This window comes from Vipera berus (assembly GCF_964194415.1).
Source record: "Vipera berus genome assembly, contig: HAP1_SCAFFOLD_82, whole genome shotgun sequence".
Lineage (NCBI taxonomy): Eukaryota > Metazoa > Chordata > Lepidosauria > Squamata > Viperidae > Vipera > Vipera berus.
In genome coordinates this window covers 1-16,800 of record NW_027673617.1, presented here as the reverse complement: position 1 = coordinate 16,800, position 16,800 = coordinate 1, and positions in this window count along the sequence as shown.

Sequence of the window (16,800 nt, the reverse complement as noted above, 5' to 3'; positions counted from 1 at the left end):
CGGTGGTTGGTGTTTTGATTCACCATGCCTGCTGCTGTTTTCCTAGCTATATTTTTTTTAATGTACTTCCTTTACCCTGAAGAATGTGGGTGAGAAGGTGGGCAGAAGTGAATATGACAAAGGCCTGCTAACAACACAACTTTGATGAAAGGAAGCTAAGGAAGTGCTCGTTGTAATTAAGTCAGGAGATGAGGCAAATTGAAGGGTTATAGAGAGAGGATTGTAACTAACTTAGCTTTTGGTGACTAGCATATTTCCACAATGGCTGCCACAAGTGGAACAATAACAATATACCCATTTCCTAGAAGACTAATTAGTGAAGTTGTTTCTACAGTATGTTATCTCCTCTAGAGCAGGTGGGCTCACTTCTGAACAAGACACTATCTTGTTGAATTTCTAAGACTCAGGAAAACAAGATAATGCTGAAGGCTGGTGCTTTACAATGGCCAGAGGAGATCAGGTTTCCCCCCCCTTTCCCCTCCAATTGCATTTGTGTATGCTCAGAAGCACAAGGGAGGTTTCCCTCTGCATCACATGACCAGATGGGTCACATGACCAAGGGCTAGAATGGAGCTGTTGCCAACATTCTAAGCTATCTGGGACCTGGTGTTCCCACCATTGCCCTTGGAGAGATCTTCCTCTCTAAGATCCAGTTGGATGCAATCCATTTTGTGACTCTTTTACTGACTCTCCCTCCCCTCCATGCTCAGGGTTATTATATTGGAGAAGTAGGGGATATTTCTGGCTACATAGCATATTAAATAATATTTTATCTTATAGAAATAATACTCATATTTTCAAAGGAAGGGAAAGTGAGAAAGTCTTATTACTCAGATGACCACGCAAAATTGATCTGACAACTTTTATAAGAAATAACATATGTTCACCCTTTTAACAGACTAGAATAAGAGAAAAACAGAATAACAGAATTGGAAAGGACAGGAAACCCAACACCATTTCAGACAAATGGTTCTCCAATCTATTCTTAAAAACTTCTACTGTTGGAGCATTCACAACTTCTGGAGGCACGGATTAATTCTTGTAACTGTCACAAAATTTCTCCTTAGTTCTAAGTTGTTTCTCTCCTTCATTAGTTTCCATCCATTGCTTCTTGTCCGGCCCTCAGGTGCTTTGGAGAATAGCTTGACTCCCTCTTCTTTGTGGCAACCCCTGAGATATTGGAACACTGCTATCATGTCACCCCTTGTCCTCTTCATGAAGCTAGACGTATCCAATTCCAGTAACTGTTCCTTATATGTCTTAGCCTCCAGTTCACTAATCATATTTGTTTCTCTTCTCTGTACTCTTTCTAGAGTCTCAACATCTTTTTTACATCATAGCGACCAAAACTGGATGCAGTATTCCAGGTGTGGCCTTACCAAAGCATTGTAAAGTGGTATTAGTACTTCACTTGATCTTGATTCTATCCCTCTGTTAATGCAGCCTAGCACTGTGTTGGCTTTTTTGGCAGCTGCAGCACACTGCTGGCTCATATTTAAGTGACTGTCCACTAGAACTCTAAGATCCCTCTCACAGTTACTACTATTGAGCCAGGTACAACCTATTATATACCTGTGCATTTGGTTTTTTCTTGCCTAAATGTAGAACTTTAATTTTTTCATCATTGAATTTCACTTTGTTACATAGCACCCAATGTTCAAGTCTGTGGAGATCCTTCTGAATCTTAAGACTATCTTCTGGAGTGTTGGCTATTCCTGCCAGCTTGATGTCATCTGCAAATTTGATGAGTTCCCATCTGTCCTCTCACCCAAATCACTGATGAAGTTGTTGAAGAGTACTGGCCTAAAATGGAGCCTTGGGGTACCTACTTCCCTCCATATGGATGCAGTTCCATTGAGGACTACACATTGAGTGTGGTTGGTCAGCCAGTTATGAATCCATCTGGTGGTGATGCTGTCTAACCCACATTTTTCTATCTTATCAAGTAAAAGATTGTGGTCTACTTTATCAAAAGCCTTATTGAAGTCCAAGTAAATTATATCTACAGCATTACTCTGGTCCACTAATTTTGTCACTTTGTCAAAGAATGTGATAAGGTTTGCTGGCATGATCTGTTTTTGACAAACCCATGTTGGTTTTGGGTTACAACTTTGTTTGCCTCTAGACGTTTGCTGATTTGTTGCTTGATTATCTTTTCCAGAATCTTCCCAGATATTGAGGTCAGGCTGATAGGTCTGTAGTTTCCTGGATCTATTTTTTTTTCCTTTTTTGAAAATGGGAACTACATCAGCTCTTTTCCAGTGCTCTGGTAGTTCCCTGGCGCTCCAGGATCTTTGAAAAATATAATTCAGTGGATCTGAGATCATGTCTGCCAGTTCCTTCAGAATCTTCGGATGTAATCCATCTGGTCCTGGTGATTTGAACTCATCTAGGATGAACAGGTACTCACTTATTATTTTCTTGCCTATTTTAACTTGTATTCCTAATCTGTTTTTTACAGTACTGTTTTTGATAGGTTGGACTGTTGTTTTTTTTTCCTTTTGTGTAAAGACTGATGGGAAAAAAACAAGTTAAGCAGTTGTGTTTCCTCCCTTTTGCTTGTCACCTTCTTGCTATTTTCTCCCATTAATGGACCACTCATTTCCTTGGCTTTTTTCTTGGTTTTTTTTACATTTTGAAAGAAGCTTTTTTTGTTATTTTTAACTTTTGTTCATTTAGTTCATTTTGAGCCTTAGTTTTCCTCACTTCATGTTTGCAGGCTCAGGCTATTTGCTGATATTCTGCCTTAGTTATATGTCTTTCTACTGTTTATACTTATCCTTTTTTTCTTTCAATTTATGAGGGAGTTTTTTTTTTGAAGCCATGCTGGTTTCTTTTGAGAGCTGTTATTTTTCTTCTTCACTGTTATTGTGCTAGACTGGGCTTTTACATTCTCACTTTTCCTCTCTCTTTGATCAGTTTCCAACCATTGTTTTATGGTAGAGGTCCTGCCCTCTGGTGCTTTGGTGAATAACCTGACCCCCTCTTCTTTGTGGCAGCCCCTCAGATACTGGAATACTGCTATCATGTCACCCCTATTTCTTCTTTTCGTTAGACTAGCCAAACCCAAGTCCTGCAGCCATTCTTCGTATGTTTTAGTCTCCAGGCCTTTGATCATCTTAGTTGCTCTTCTCTGGATTTTTTTTTCCAGACTCTCAACATCTTTTTTGTGATATGGTAACCAAAATTGGCTGCAGTATTCCAGGTGTGGTCTTACTGGGGTTTTATAAAGCGGTACTAATACTTCAGGTGATCTTGATTCTATGTCTCTGTTTATACAACCCAGGATTGTATTAGCTTTTTCGGCTGCTGCTGCATACTGCTGGCTCATGTTTAAGTGATCATCCATTAGTACTCCAAGGTCCCTTTCACAATTACTGTTTTTAATCCAGGTGTCACCTAATCTGTTCTTGTACCTTTGGTTTTTCCTGCCTAAATGTAAAACTTTGCTTCTCTCCACACTGAAACTCATTTTGTTGGATAGGGCCCATTGTTCAAGTTTGTCAAGATCTTTTTGGATCCTGAGTTTGTATTCTGGGGTGTTGGATACTCCTGCCAGTTTGGTATCATCTGCGAATTTGATGAGTTCCCATTCAATTCCCTCATCTAAGTCATTTATGAAAATATTGAAGAGTACTGGGCCTAAGACCATTGATCTTCTACTTGGTGCAGAGTTTGTCTCCCAGTTGATGTCAGGGTAGTTGTTACCCGCTGCTATTGTGATGTGCTTCCTACATACCTAACTGACTAGCAAAAAGTTCATGTATTTCCTCTGTTTAGTTGGGTAGCCTATAGTATACACCTATGGCAATGTCATTTCTTCCCCTTTTATATTGACCCAAATGCATTCAAGACAGTTTTCATCATTGTTGTGCTCTATTTCTATAGAAATGCAGTTATTTGTGATATATATTGTGACTCCACTTACTCTTTTATTTGGCCTGTTTCTTTTAAACAATTTAAATCCCTCTAGGTGGGATTTGTGGGTTTCATTCCATCAGGTTTCCATAATGGCAACAATATCATATCTGCCCTCATTTATTTGAATTTCTAATTCACCCTATTTATTCCTCATACTCTGTGCATTGATGTTTAACATTTGAGTAATTTTTGACTGACCCTGTGTTTACTTTCTACACAACCTGTTTTGCGCCTGAGTTCCCCTGTTATTATTAAATGATTTCTCACTGGCCTGTCTTGTTATTAAAAGTCTCCATTCCTAGAGCCATTTCTAAGAAATAGAATGGCGTGCTTGGCCTTTTTTATAGGATTAGAGAATGATGTCCCTGCTCAGCTGTTATTGAACTACAACTGTTGACATTGTCAGTCATTGGTCGTGCTGGATTTTGGGAGCTGGATATTCACTAGGTTACAGCAATCTCTGAAGAGCCACAAATTTATTACATTTAATAAATCAGAAAGATTTCTTCTAAGGAGTTCAAGATAGCATACATTGTTTTCCAATGACACTCACTTTACTCTGGAATAAATCTTGAAATAGATGAGATTAATTTGGAATGACTGTTGCAAAGACAACTATAGAGTATAATGTCTGTATAGAGATTCTAACCTATATTTTTCCAGTGCTGGTCTGACACCAGTATACCACATGGTCTCCATCTGGAGATCTACCACACCAAGAGTTATAAGATGTTGCCAGCATCTCTGATAGCTGACCCTTAACCATTTGGCATCCAATGCCGATTCAGTCTTCTTTTTCCTTCAATTATTCTAAGAGTTTAGGACATAAAAGAGTTGTGGTCGTTAGGTTTTGGAGTGTCCTAAGATAGGGTCTTGTAATTATTTTATTATTGTGATGATGTTACTGGCTTTTTGATAGCACTTTTATAAATCATTTAATATTGTCTCTATTGCCATCACTGGATCAGATAGTTCTTTAACAACTTCTTTTGAGATGTAATCAAAATACTGAAAGTCAGGAAAGCTGTTATGAGGATTTCAAACACAATAAAAGGGAAGACATTCTCATAGAAATCTCATTTCAAGGAGTCTACATCCCATGCATAGGAGTCTTTCCAAAATGGTGTTTCTCCTTTGATTAAAAAGAGAACATTTTCTTTTCTTATGGGGGCTGAAGGAAGATAAAGAAATGCAGGAGGAATGCTAGGTAGAGGGCTAGAAAATAGTAATGTTTGTTGTTAAATTTTCATGCACGTTTGGGTATGGTTAGGTCTGTCAAAACGGCTTTTATAAAGAAATGAACTGTAATGCTCTGAGTCAGGCATGTCAAACTGCTGGCCTGCAGGCTGGATGCATCATATTGAAACCACGTCCACCCCATTGCCGGCAATGGGGAAAAAGTCGTGATATGTCATGCAACGCCACGTGACGTTGTGAGTTTGACACGCCTGCTCTAAGTGAAGAGAATATATGTAGCTCAGGATTGAACTGTGGAATCCTTGGAGCTGTCTGAGAAAACAGCAGAAAACAATACCCTAATCAAGGAACTACCAAGTAGGATACTACATCCCTACAATATTGGCAGGGCAAGGTGATGGATATAAACAGGGAGCACTGAAGATGTTCCTCATTGGCTAACGAAACAAGCAAACAACCCAGCTCAGAGATCACCAAGGACTCCAAAGAACTGTAATACTTCGGACATTCTGAGCAAGAATTCTGCCTTGTGTGTCTTCCACCAAACCATCACTCACACAGGTCTATTAGAGCACAAGGTGAGCTCTAATGAACTGCAGCAGAAATCTTTTTTTTTAATAAAAAGTTTTTATTGACTTTTTTGTACAATTCAGAAGCACTTGTTCAACAAACGTGTTGTCTGAATTTATCATTCACTAATATAGATTTAATTCCTAATTCTTTATTCTTTTCTCCAGTCATCAATAAAATAAGTCCCGAATTTGATAGTATTCTGTTTCTTCTTCTTTTTCTTTCAACTCCAAAGTAGGTCTGTCCATTTCCGTACATTCTAGTATTTTTTTTATTATTATTTCTTCCTCTGGTGGTATTTCTTCATTTTTCCAATATTGTGCGAATATGCTTCTTGCCACTGTTATCACATGTAGAATCAAGTATATACTTTGTTTATCAATATTTTCTGGCATTATATCTACATGTTTTCCCAACATCTTTTCTAGCCAAGTATATATTTTTGTCCAATATATCTTTGTTTTAACACATGTTCACCATACATGATAATAAGAACCTGACTTGTGTTTACATTTCCAACATCTATCTGACATATTTTTAAACATTTTTGTTAATCTTGCTAATCTTCTATATTATATCCAAAATTATTTGCCCATGTTATCATTGTTTCTTTAACCTGTTCATTTTCCATTTTCAAATTCATTAAAAAGATATACATTTTTTTAATTTATTTCTCATCAGAGATTAATAATGTCTGATCAAACAAGGTCTGCTCTTTATAAAATCTGTATAATTTAACATCTTTATCATATCTAACTTGCATCTGTAAGTATGCCCATCGTGATAGATCATTACCGATTTTCCACCTCTTGTTTAGATTTTAAATTCCCTTCAGAATTTAGAATATCTTTATATGTCCATATTTTCTCAAAACTGACTAAAGTTGAAAGTACAAATGTTTCCATTGTTGAAAGCCATCCTGAAATTTTCAAGTATATTTTACATTTTATTTTTCCCATGTCAGTAATAATGCATTTCTAATATAGTGGTTTTGGAAATACTTAGGAATTTTATTTTTCCCATACCATAAGAAAATGTGCCAACCAAGTTGTAAATTATGTCCCTCCAAATACAACAACCTTTTATTTCTAAGAATTATCCATTCTTTTACCCATGTTAGTACAGATCCTTGATAATATAAAACCCACTAGGGCAAGCCAAAACCTCCATTTTCCTTAGCTTCTTGTAACATTTTCAGTTTGATTCTAGCTTTCTTTCCTTGCCAAATAAATTTCAAAATTAGTGAATTTAAGTCTTCAAAAAAAATTCCTCCAATTTTATAGGTATCTTTTGGAATAAAAACAATATTTTTGGTAATATATTCATTTTCACTGTAGCAATTCTTCCTAACATTGACAGTTGCAAGTTTTTCCATTTTTCCAGGTCCAGTTTTATTTTATTCATTAATTTTGTATAGTTATCTTTTATCGTTAAACATCTTGCTGTTAGATATATTCCCAAGTATTTAACCTTTTTGACTATTTGTAATTCTATTTTTTCTGACATTTGGTTTTTTTTTTTTTGTTTATCTGTAAGATTTTTAACTATTGCTTTAGTTTTTTCTGTTTATTTTCAGTCCTGCTATCTCTCCAAACTGTTCTATCTTTTCCAATAATTTAGGGATCATTTCTAAGGTTCCTCTAGGATGAATACTAAGTCATCTGAAAATGCTTGCAGTTCATAAGTTTCACTTTCTATTTCTAGTCCTTTAATTTCTGTGTCTTGTCTAATATTTCTATTTAAAACTTCCAAAGTTAGGATAAATAACAATGGATATAGTGGACATCCTTGTCTTGTACCTTTTCTTATATCAAAGTTCTCTGTATAATCTCCATTTACAATCACTTTTGCTGTTTGTGGTATATTGTTTCAATTATATTTATAAAGTTTTGTCCAAAGTTCATTGTTTTTAGTTGTTGAGTGATAGGTTGCCAGGAAACATTATCAAATGCCTTTTGAGCATCTAGAAATACTAATGCCAATTGTTTCCATGGATGCATTTCATAATATTACAATATAATAATAATAATAATAATAATAATAATAATAATAATAATAATAATAATGATGATGATGATGATGATGATGATGATGAAGAAGAAGAAGAAGAAGAAGAAGAAGAAGAAGAAGAAGAAGAAGTTGAAGTTGGAAGGGACCTTGGAGGTCATCTAGTCCAACCCCCTGCTCAGGCAGGAAACCCTATACCATTTCAGGCAAATGGCTGTCCAGTCTCTTCTTAAAAACCTCCAGTGTTGGAGCATTCACCACCTCTGGAGGCAGGTTGTTCCACTGGTTAATTGTTCTAACTGTCAGGAAGTTTCTCCTTAGTTCTAGGTTGCTTCTCTCCTTGACTAGTTTCCATCCGTTGCTTCTTGTCCTGCTTTCAGGTGCTTTGGAGAATAGCTTGACTCCCTCTTCTTTGTGGCAGCCCCTGAGATATGTCCATTATAACTCTTAAGTCATTTTTTTATTTGTCTCTTTGGTAGAAAACCATTCTGATCTGGATGTCTAAATTCAGTTAGAAATCTTTTCAGTCTCTCCGCTATTATTGAAGTAAAAATTTTATAGTCTACATTTAGTAATAATATCAGTCAACTGTCTTAGTCTATAATACTACCATGAAACAAGCCAACTGCTTTAGGCTAATCCAAATGTTCCAGTTAGTTTAAAGATGTAAAAAACCCCTCTGTTTCCAAATAGTTTCTATTGTAGTTCAGGGTCAGGGTCAGAAGATAGGATTATACAGCAGGGGTGTCAAACTGCCGGCCCACAAGCCAGATGTGTCACATTGAAACCATTGCAGCAATGAAGAAAAAGTCGCGATACATCGCAACATGTCACGTGATGTTGTGAGTTTGACACCCCTGTTGTAGAGAGTCTTTTCTAGCTTAGAGTCACATAAAATTCTTTTGTTTACAACAGGTGTTATTTCAAGGTCAGGAGATTCTCTGGTTCTTTTAGTATTTTACTATTGTTGTAGTATCTCCTTTCACCACTAGATGTTCTTATTTACTCTATTGTCTATATTCAGATTTTAAAAAATTCTTTTTAAGTTGCTTTCTCACAGAAATTAGATAAGAGAATTTTTTCCAAGCCGTAAGAGTTAACCAAATTTTCTTTAAATCAGTCCCAATTCCATTTTTATATATTCTTTTGTACTCCATATTTTTTTCTCCCATTTAAATTTTTTTGCTGCTTTTAACTCCCTTCTTCACAAATCTTCCTGGGTTCTTTGCTTTGGAAATTTTATCCAATCATGGCATCTCTATTTCCAGGTCCATAGGGAAGAGGAATAAAAAAAAACCAGTCTCACCCAGTTCTCAGCACGTTGTTGACAATCAGCTGTTTGGCGGCGTGCATCGGTTCTTTTTTTTCCCAGTTGTCTATTACTTGGGCTGCCTGTGCATTACAGGCAGACTTTCTTCCATCCATTTGAAGAGGTTCCTCGGTTTGTTTGGGCCCACCACCATCTGGTCCAAGTTCCCAAGGCTTCCCTTCTTCTTCATCGCCTCTCCAGGGCAATTTTCTGACCCCTTGCGATCTCCAGACAGAGCAAAATCAGGCTAGGAAGCCGGAGCTGCAGTTTCTTTCGCCCGTCTCATCATGACATCAAACCGGAAGCCCAGGAGAAATCTTTCAATATATCATCTTCTTTCAACATTAGATAATCAGAACCTTTGAGAAGGTCACAAGCAAGCCATTAAGATAATCTTCCCCTATTGTTTGTCCCCAGAATCTGATAATCAGAAATACATTAACACTAAACATAACAGAACTTTGCTTCTAGAAAATGAAGAAAATAAAAAAATGGTAATATTGTAGCTCATAGTTTGCATGAAGAAGGTCCAGGTTTAGCCAGTACCATACTGAAACAATTAAGATTAAAAGTTTCATCAATGTTCTTACTAGATAAATCAAGAATAGAGAACTCTCTGAACTTCCACATATAGAAAAAACTTCCATTCCTGTAGCACTAGCCAGCATGACCATTCCAATACATTCTGCACAATGGATTTCCTTTCAATGCTCATCACTAAATTTGTGGGTGCAGAAATTCCTCTGAATTTCTCTAGGGATAGGAAATTCTTCAATTTCTTAAGTGAAGAGTCCATCTTTGTGGTCACAGCAGTACTTCTATAAAAAGCCACCAGGAAGGAAATCCTCCTCATGTCTTTCCTGGGCATTTAATACAAGCAAAGAAGACAAGGGAGGTTGCAGACTTCTGGAAAGATGAATATGCATATCTTGGAACTAACGAGTCTGCTCTGTGTTAATTGCCGATCTTAGGAACATGTCTTCAATGTGCTCTTCTTAGATTTGATGGTATTTCCTGTTATGTACTGGGCTTTTGGTACCACACCACGTGCGTTGCTGGAGCGCTAACGGCTCCCCAGCAACCCAGACAGGACATCTCCGGTCCTGCAATTGGTCAACCTCAGGCAGCAAGCACAGGTTCAATCTGATTGGTTGCTACCATAGGGTTTGGCTATATATTGTGGCGGGTGTGCCCCAAGTCCTAGTACAGTTCCATCTTGAATAAAAGAATGAGTTTCTCTGTACTGAGCTGTGTGTCTTCATTCCTGCTCACCAGAGCCCACAACTTAACATTTCCCATCAAATTCCAGAGGAATTTCTTTGCTTAGTACTAAAATAAATGCTATCAGCTTTATTGTCACCATCTACTGATGTCATAATCCTCTTTCTTTGCCACCACCTGTTGGGTCACCACCACTTGATGTCATATCCTCCTTTTTTATGGGGGTTGCCTTCCTTTCTCTTTACTTCTACCTCTTAGTAGTTTGTGCTGAACTTTGAGACTGCTGGCAAAGAACTGAGGGACAAGCTGAGGATGAGAGTAAGGAAATGAAAGCACCCACCTCCAGATTTTCTCAAACAGCTGGGCCATTGTAGCAAAGCAAGAAAAGGTGAAAAGGGCTGTTACTTCTGCTTCCTTCCTCCCACACTTTAATTTCCAATAATACCTCTGCCAGCAAACCCTATCGCATGACAATCTGCAGGATGTAAAAGCTTCTTAGATAAATTAGGCAATTGACTGCTATGTTTAACTAGACACAGTTTGAATTAAGAGAAAATACACATTTTCTCCCTTCCCTTCCCCCGCAAGTACAAGATAAATGCATATGCTTTCTGGCATTATGCTGATAGATTATTTATAATGATTTACTGCAATGTTTTTCAGAAATTCTTGTGCTATGGTGGGACCTCTCCCTCAGTGTGTGAATTGGAGAAGGGAAGGAGGGTTATGAAATAACTTTATACACCACACACACACACACACACACACACACACACACACACACACACACGGGGTGGGGGGAAGAGGGGGGAGACTTAAATACAGACTTGGTAATCATGCCAAAAGTCCATCTAATCCCACAGTCAGGCTCTGTTCAAACTAGTTAAAACTCTGCTTGTTGCATTCTCACAAAGTGAGCAGGCTAGTTTTAACCTTAGTTATTCTCTGACAGAAATGTTAAGCTTTTTCATTCTGCTCCTTAAAGACTGTCATTAAAACTATTCTACCTTTTTTGTTTAGAAGATTATCTTACCTGGGTTTGTCTGGTCTTTTTAAAACTTTGGTGCTTTATCGTCACCACACTTGGTAGCAGTGAAATCTATAGTTTAACTATGAATTGTGTCAAGAAGGACAGTGTGGGTTTTTTTCCCCTCTGTTAATTGTAATGGATGACCCAAAGAAAAAAAATCTCTGTCCTCTTTCATGATTTAACATATCTTGACCATGTTGCTCTTTACTCAACTTTGCTTAACCCCCCACTCCAATCCTTGTAGTCTTTCCTTGTAGAAAACACTGTTTTCCTAATCATTTGGTTTTTCTTCACATTTCCAGACTTTTTTGTGATGCATGAACAGAGATGAATGGATTTAATTATACTTCATTTGGCCTTTTATTGCATCGAGCTAATATTCCACCTTTCTTTCATCAGCTAATATTTAGAACAGGAAGAGCTGGCCAACAAAGCCAAGTATTGGTTCCAAATTTTCCCCTCAAATAATAACAGCAAAACAGAACCCTATTTTTTGGATCTCTGTGTAAAGCTAAATTTTCTTCATAGCTAAGAATCTGAAATAGTTATCTTGGGGTCATCTAAAAGGAAGTTGTCGCATACATGTAGAAAGTGTCAGGGCTTCGATTAAAATGCCATGACTTCTATTGTGACCATTTTGACTGCTGCTTCCTGCAGAACTGATGTTTTAAACCAACAATGAAACAACCTATTGAAATAGTGGGTTCCCCATCTCTAGAATTTTTAAGAAGTGGCTGGGCAACCGCATCTGATGAACATTTTAATTGGATTTCCTGCACATTGGAAGAAGACATTGGAAAAAGTTGGAATGTGATTCCATTCAACTCCACAATAGACATTATATACATTGTAAAAAGTTTCCATTAAGGAAATTGTGACCTCACCTGTTCCTCAGCCATACATTAGATCAGCAGTTTTCAAACATTTTGGTATCTGGGCTCCTTTATGTTCTGAAAAATGATTGAGGACTCCAAAGAGCATTGATTTGTGTGAATTATATCTGCCTATATTTACTGTATTAAAAATTAAGAGCTGAGAAATCTTAAAATATTTATTTGATTTTGTGGAGCCCTGAAAAGGTCTCAGGGACCTCCCAGAGTCCCTAACCCCTATGAGAACTGCTCCATCAGATTCGTGGGACTTTGTTCCTAAATAGGAAATATGAATAAATGCTTCTTTTTGTTCTCACCTTAAGATACAGAGCTGTTTCTTTGGGAAATGTACTTCATTATTAATGTGAATTGTACTTTTTATATGACAACCCTTGAGGCAGTAGGGATGGACAGAGATTGCCAAATGATATATGATTGTTTCCAAGCATCTGTTCTCCCATATCACTGAGGGAGAGGGGACAATGATAAACACCAGTAATGAGTGGGGAAAAAGAAAGACAAGGAAGGTTTCAGTTGGCATTTTCAAGGACACGGTCTGTACAATATTAGAGGTTCAACTTTATAAAATGATGCCACAAGAGAACTCTTCAGATTGGCTATCTTTTGCTACAACTAATCTCACTATAGCTACTTCTTGTGATGTACAAGAATGTGCTTACAGTCCCAATTTTTTGATGGCATGTTTGTTTTTTCTAGCAGATCCATGGTGAGGTAAGAGGAATAAACTAGGAATAAAATCTGGTTAACATTCTTCTGCAGGAAAAGCAATCAATCAATCAATACATTCACGTCTGAAAATAGGCGAGACAGTTTGGCATCTTTTTCACTGCAAAAAAAAAAAAAAACAAGAACCCAAAACAAAGTCCTGGATATTTTTTGGAATACCATGGAAGCATAGCATTCCATGATACTATGTGTTTAATCACATCATCATCATCATCATCATCATCATCATCATCATCATCATCATCATCATAATTTTATTTGTATACCGCCCTTCTCCCGAAGGACTCAGGGCGGTAAACAGGGCAAACATATAAAAGTACAGGAATACAAAAACTAAAAAAGAATTAAACAAGATGCCCAAGTTAAAACAGTAGATTAAAATACATTTAAAATAGCAATAAAACCTAAACCCATCCCCCATCAGGCCAGGCCGGCTTGTTCGAACAAATAACTCTTCAGATCGCGTCGGAAGGAGCGAAGGTCGGGCGCCATCCGGAGCTCAACTGGCAAATGATTCCATAAATCCGGGGCACCCACAGAGAAGGACCTCCCCCTGGGGGCCACCAGACGACATTCTCTGACCGGTGGCACCCTGAGGAGGCCCTCTCTGTGGGAGCGCACAGGGTGGAGGGAAGTTGACGCCGGCAGCAGGTGATCCCTGAGGTACTCCGGACCCATGCCATGTAGGGCTTTGAAAACCATTACCAGAACCTTGAATCTCACTCGGAAGACAACTGGGAGCCAATGCAGCTCACGGAGCAGAGGTGTAACATGGGAGTATCGGGAGACTCCCAACACAACTCTCGCGGCTGCATTCTGTACCAGTTGGAGCCTCCGAGTGGTCCTCAAGGGCAGCCCCATTGCAGTAGTCTAAACGAGAGGTCATGAGCGCATGAGTGACCGTACGCAGGGCATCCCAGTCTAGATAGGGCCGCAACTGGCGCACCAGGCGAACCAGGCGAACCTGGGCGAAGGCCCCCCTAGTCACAGCTATTATGTGGTCTTCCAAAAAAAGCTGTGAATCTAGGAGGACTCCCAAGTTGCGAGCCCTATCTACGGGGTGTAATAACTCACCCCCCCATAGAAAGAGATAGAATGTTCTGAATATCCCGAGATGCCGGTACGCACAGCCACTCAGTCTTGTCAGGGTTGAGTTGAAGCCTGTTCCTCCCCATCCAGACCCGAACCGCTTCCAGGCATAGAGTTTCTAAGATTGACTGCAGAAAAGCAGCCGCTTTCATACGATCCTTCCGTTGTTATCAGTATGCAGGACATTTTTGGGTGAGATAAGACAGAAGAGGTCAAGAGGCCTATCTCATATATTTTTTAAAATGCAACACATTTTCCCCTTAAATGAATTAGTATATTTACAGTGAGATGAAAAATGACAAATTCAGACATAACGTTGCTGTAGCGTAAATGGTAAAATGAATCAAACTTATACCAAGCTGCACATCTCTCTTGTACTTCCAGAATCTAAGACTGAATTCTTTAAAAAGAGAAGCTAAAATAAACTCTCAGAAAAGAAAAATGTAAAAACATAAGAGTGAAAAGTTAGTGGATCTATATTTCATGCCTGAAATCAAGGAAGAAAAAAGTCAACATGATCAATTAGCAGAGTGAAAATTTGTCTAAAAGCACAGCTTGGAAAATAAAAAATTGTTCCATATGTTCCTTAAATTTTCCACCTCCCACGTACAAATGGGATGGGATGATCTGGCTCTACATATATATTCTTTCCCTTGTGGTATTTATAAATCAAGCTATGCATATTTGGTGGAGGATTTAACCCCAATACAGTTGACCTATGTTTTGTCTTTTTTGGATTCAAAGAGATCCCACTGTGCTGAACTTGCATTGCTCATTTTAACTTTAATTCATATCTTTCATTCTTTCTGTCTCTCCTGCCTTTGAATATCCCCACTAGGTGGTCTAGGCCTCAAGTGGAAAATTTACTGGCAAGACTAGAATGTATGAGCACATTGTTTTTCCAATATGATTTAATGACATTTCTAGCCATTCCCATGGCTGTTGAAATCCTCCGTAATTATTCCCATTGGGGGTTGAGCCTCCTGTTGGTCAGGTGAAAGCCCATACCAGTGTCAAGTGCCAATAAATTTGAAATCTATAAATGCAAGAACTCCATGCTTAAGTAATACGGGGTTAAACAGAGTGCAGCAATGTATACATAAATCAGAGAGCAGATCCAAATATTTATTGGTTGAAAGTATTTTTTAAAAAATGAGATAATGACTTTGAAAAGTGATGTGCTTGTTTCTTAAAGCTCCAGCGTCTCATTTATATTTATAGCACAATCAGTATTAAGGGTGTGTGACGCTTCTAAGGGCTCAGTCAGTTTGAAGGCAACTCTATTGAACCATCCTATGGAAGTAATTGCACTTCGCTGAGATTCCTCAGTTCAAAGTAGCCTATCAGGATGGCCTGGCCTCATCCTGATGATTTGCAAGATCCTATAAACCAGACATGTCAAACACAAGGCCCGGGGGCCGGATCCGGCCCGCGAAGTGGTTTCATGTGGCCCACGAAGCCATCCTGGAAACAGTGAGGGAACGGCCCCCACTGCCTTGGCCCTGGCCCAGAGACCCTCCTTCTGCCAGAGACCTTCAGATCTGTCCCACTCCTGCCCAGGCCCCCATAGGCACCCTTGATGCAAACGATGTAGAGCTGGCCATGCCCACCCAGTAGGCCATATGCACTCTAGCCACACCCACCCAGTAGGCCACGCCCACCCTGGCCATACCCACCTGGCCCCCTGAGGGCAACCTCAATGCTGATGCGGCCCTCAATGAAATTGAGTTTGACACCCCTGCTATAAACCAATTGTATTGTAAATCAATTCCTAGGTCCTGCCATAAGCACTTATGCCTTAGTCACTGCTCATTTGCACTACTACAATGTGCTCTCTGTGAGGCTGATATAGAATGTTTTAGGTCATGAAAGCTTTGATTATAATGCATTTGCTAGACTTCAGCTGCCCCAACATTCTTAGGCTTATTGACTCTTCTCAATTGTAGAAAACAGCCTTTTAAGCATGAAAAATTAGGACCACATTTTGCAAAATTTAATATTTGTGTCCAGACATTGATTTGAATAGACACTAGAAAAATGGGAGGCACCTCCTCCAAATTCAGACATTCTAGAGATCTCATGTGGAAACTGGCATCCTTCAAATTAATACTTAAAAATTAGCAAGATATTCCAAAAGGTAACGTAAAAACGAGGCAATGTTCAAAGACAAGATGTTTTAATCTATGTATACTGAAAACATTATAGACAGCATTGTACATATATAATAAACTAATTAATGTAATGAGCTTAATTTCTTAAGCTTGGGGCCCTTCAGATATATTATACTCGTAGTAGTTGGATGGAAAACTTCAAGAAAATTCTAGGGATGGAGGCTAGACTGGGAGGAGGAGGAGGAGGAGGAGGAGGAGGAGGAGGAGGAGGAGGAGGAGGAGGAGGAGGAGGAGGAGGAGGAGGAGGAGGAGGAGGAGGAGGAAACTATTTTCATACTGTATTGATACTATTATCAAGGAAATTGCATGGCCATGCCCATGAAGTCTCCAAGCATCAAGCTTGGCTCAAGGGAGATTTTACCTTACTACTAAATATAGTTTCACACTGTGTGCAAACATGCTATTATTGAACACACATCTTCAAAAGACACATGACCATGCAAAATACAAGCCAGTCTGTACAATCCTGCACATAAACAAAATAATCCTTACAAAAGCAACTTAAATTGATGAACTAGAGATGGGCCAATGGTATCCGAGTGCAAAATAATGGTGAAGTTTGAGAAATTAGAATATTCTATTTTGGATACAAAGAACTGAATATAAATATCCTGATCTTCCATTTCTCTAATTTTGTCATGTATTTCTCAGCTCACCAAAGCTGCC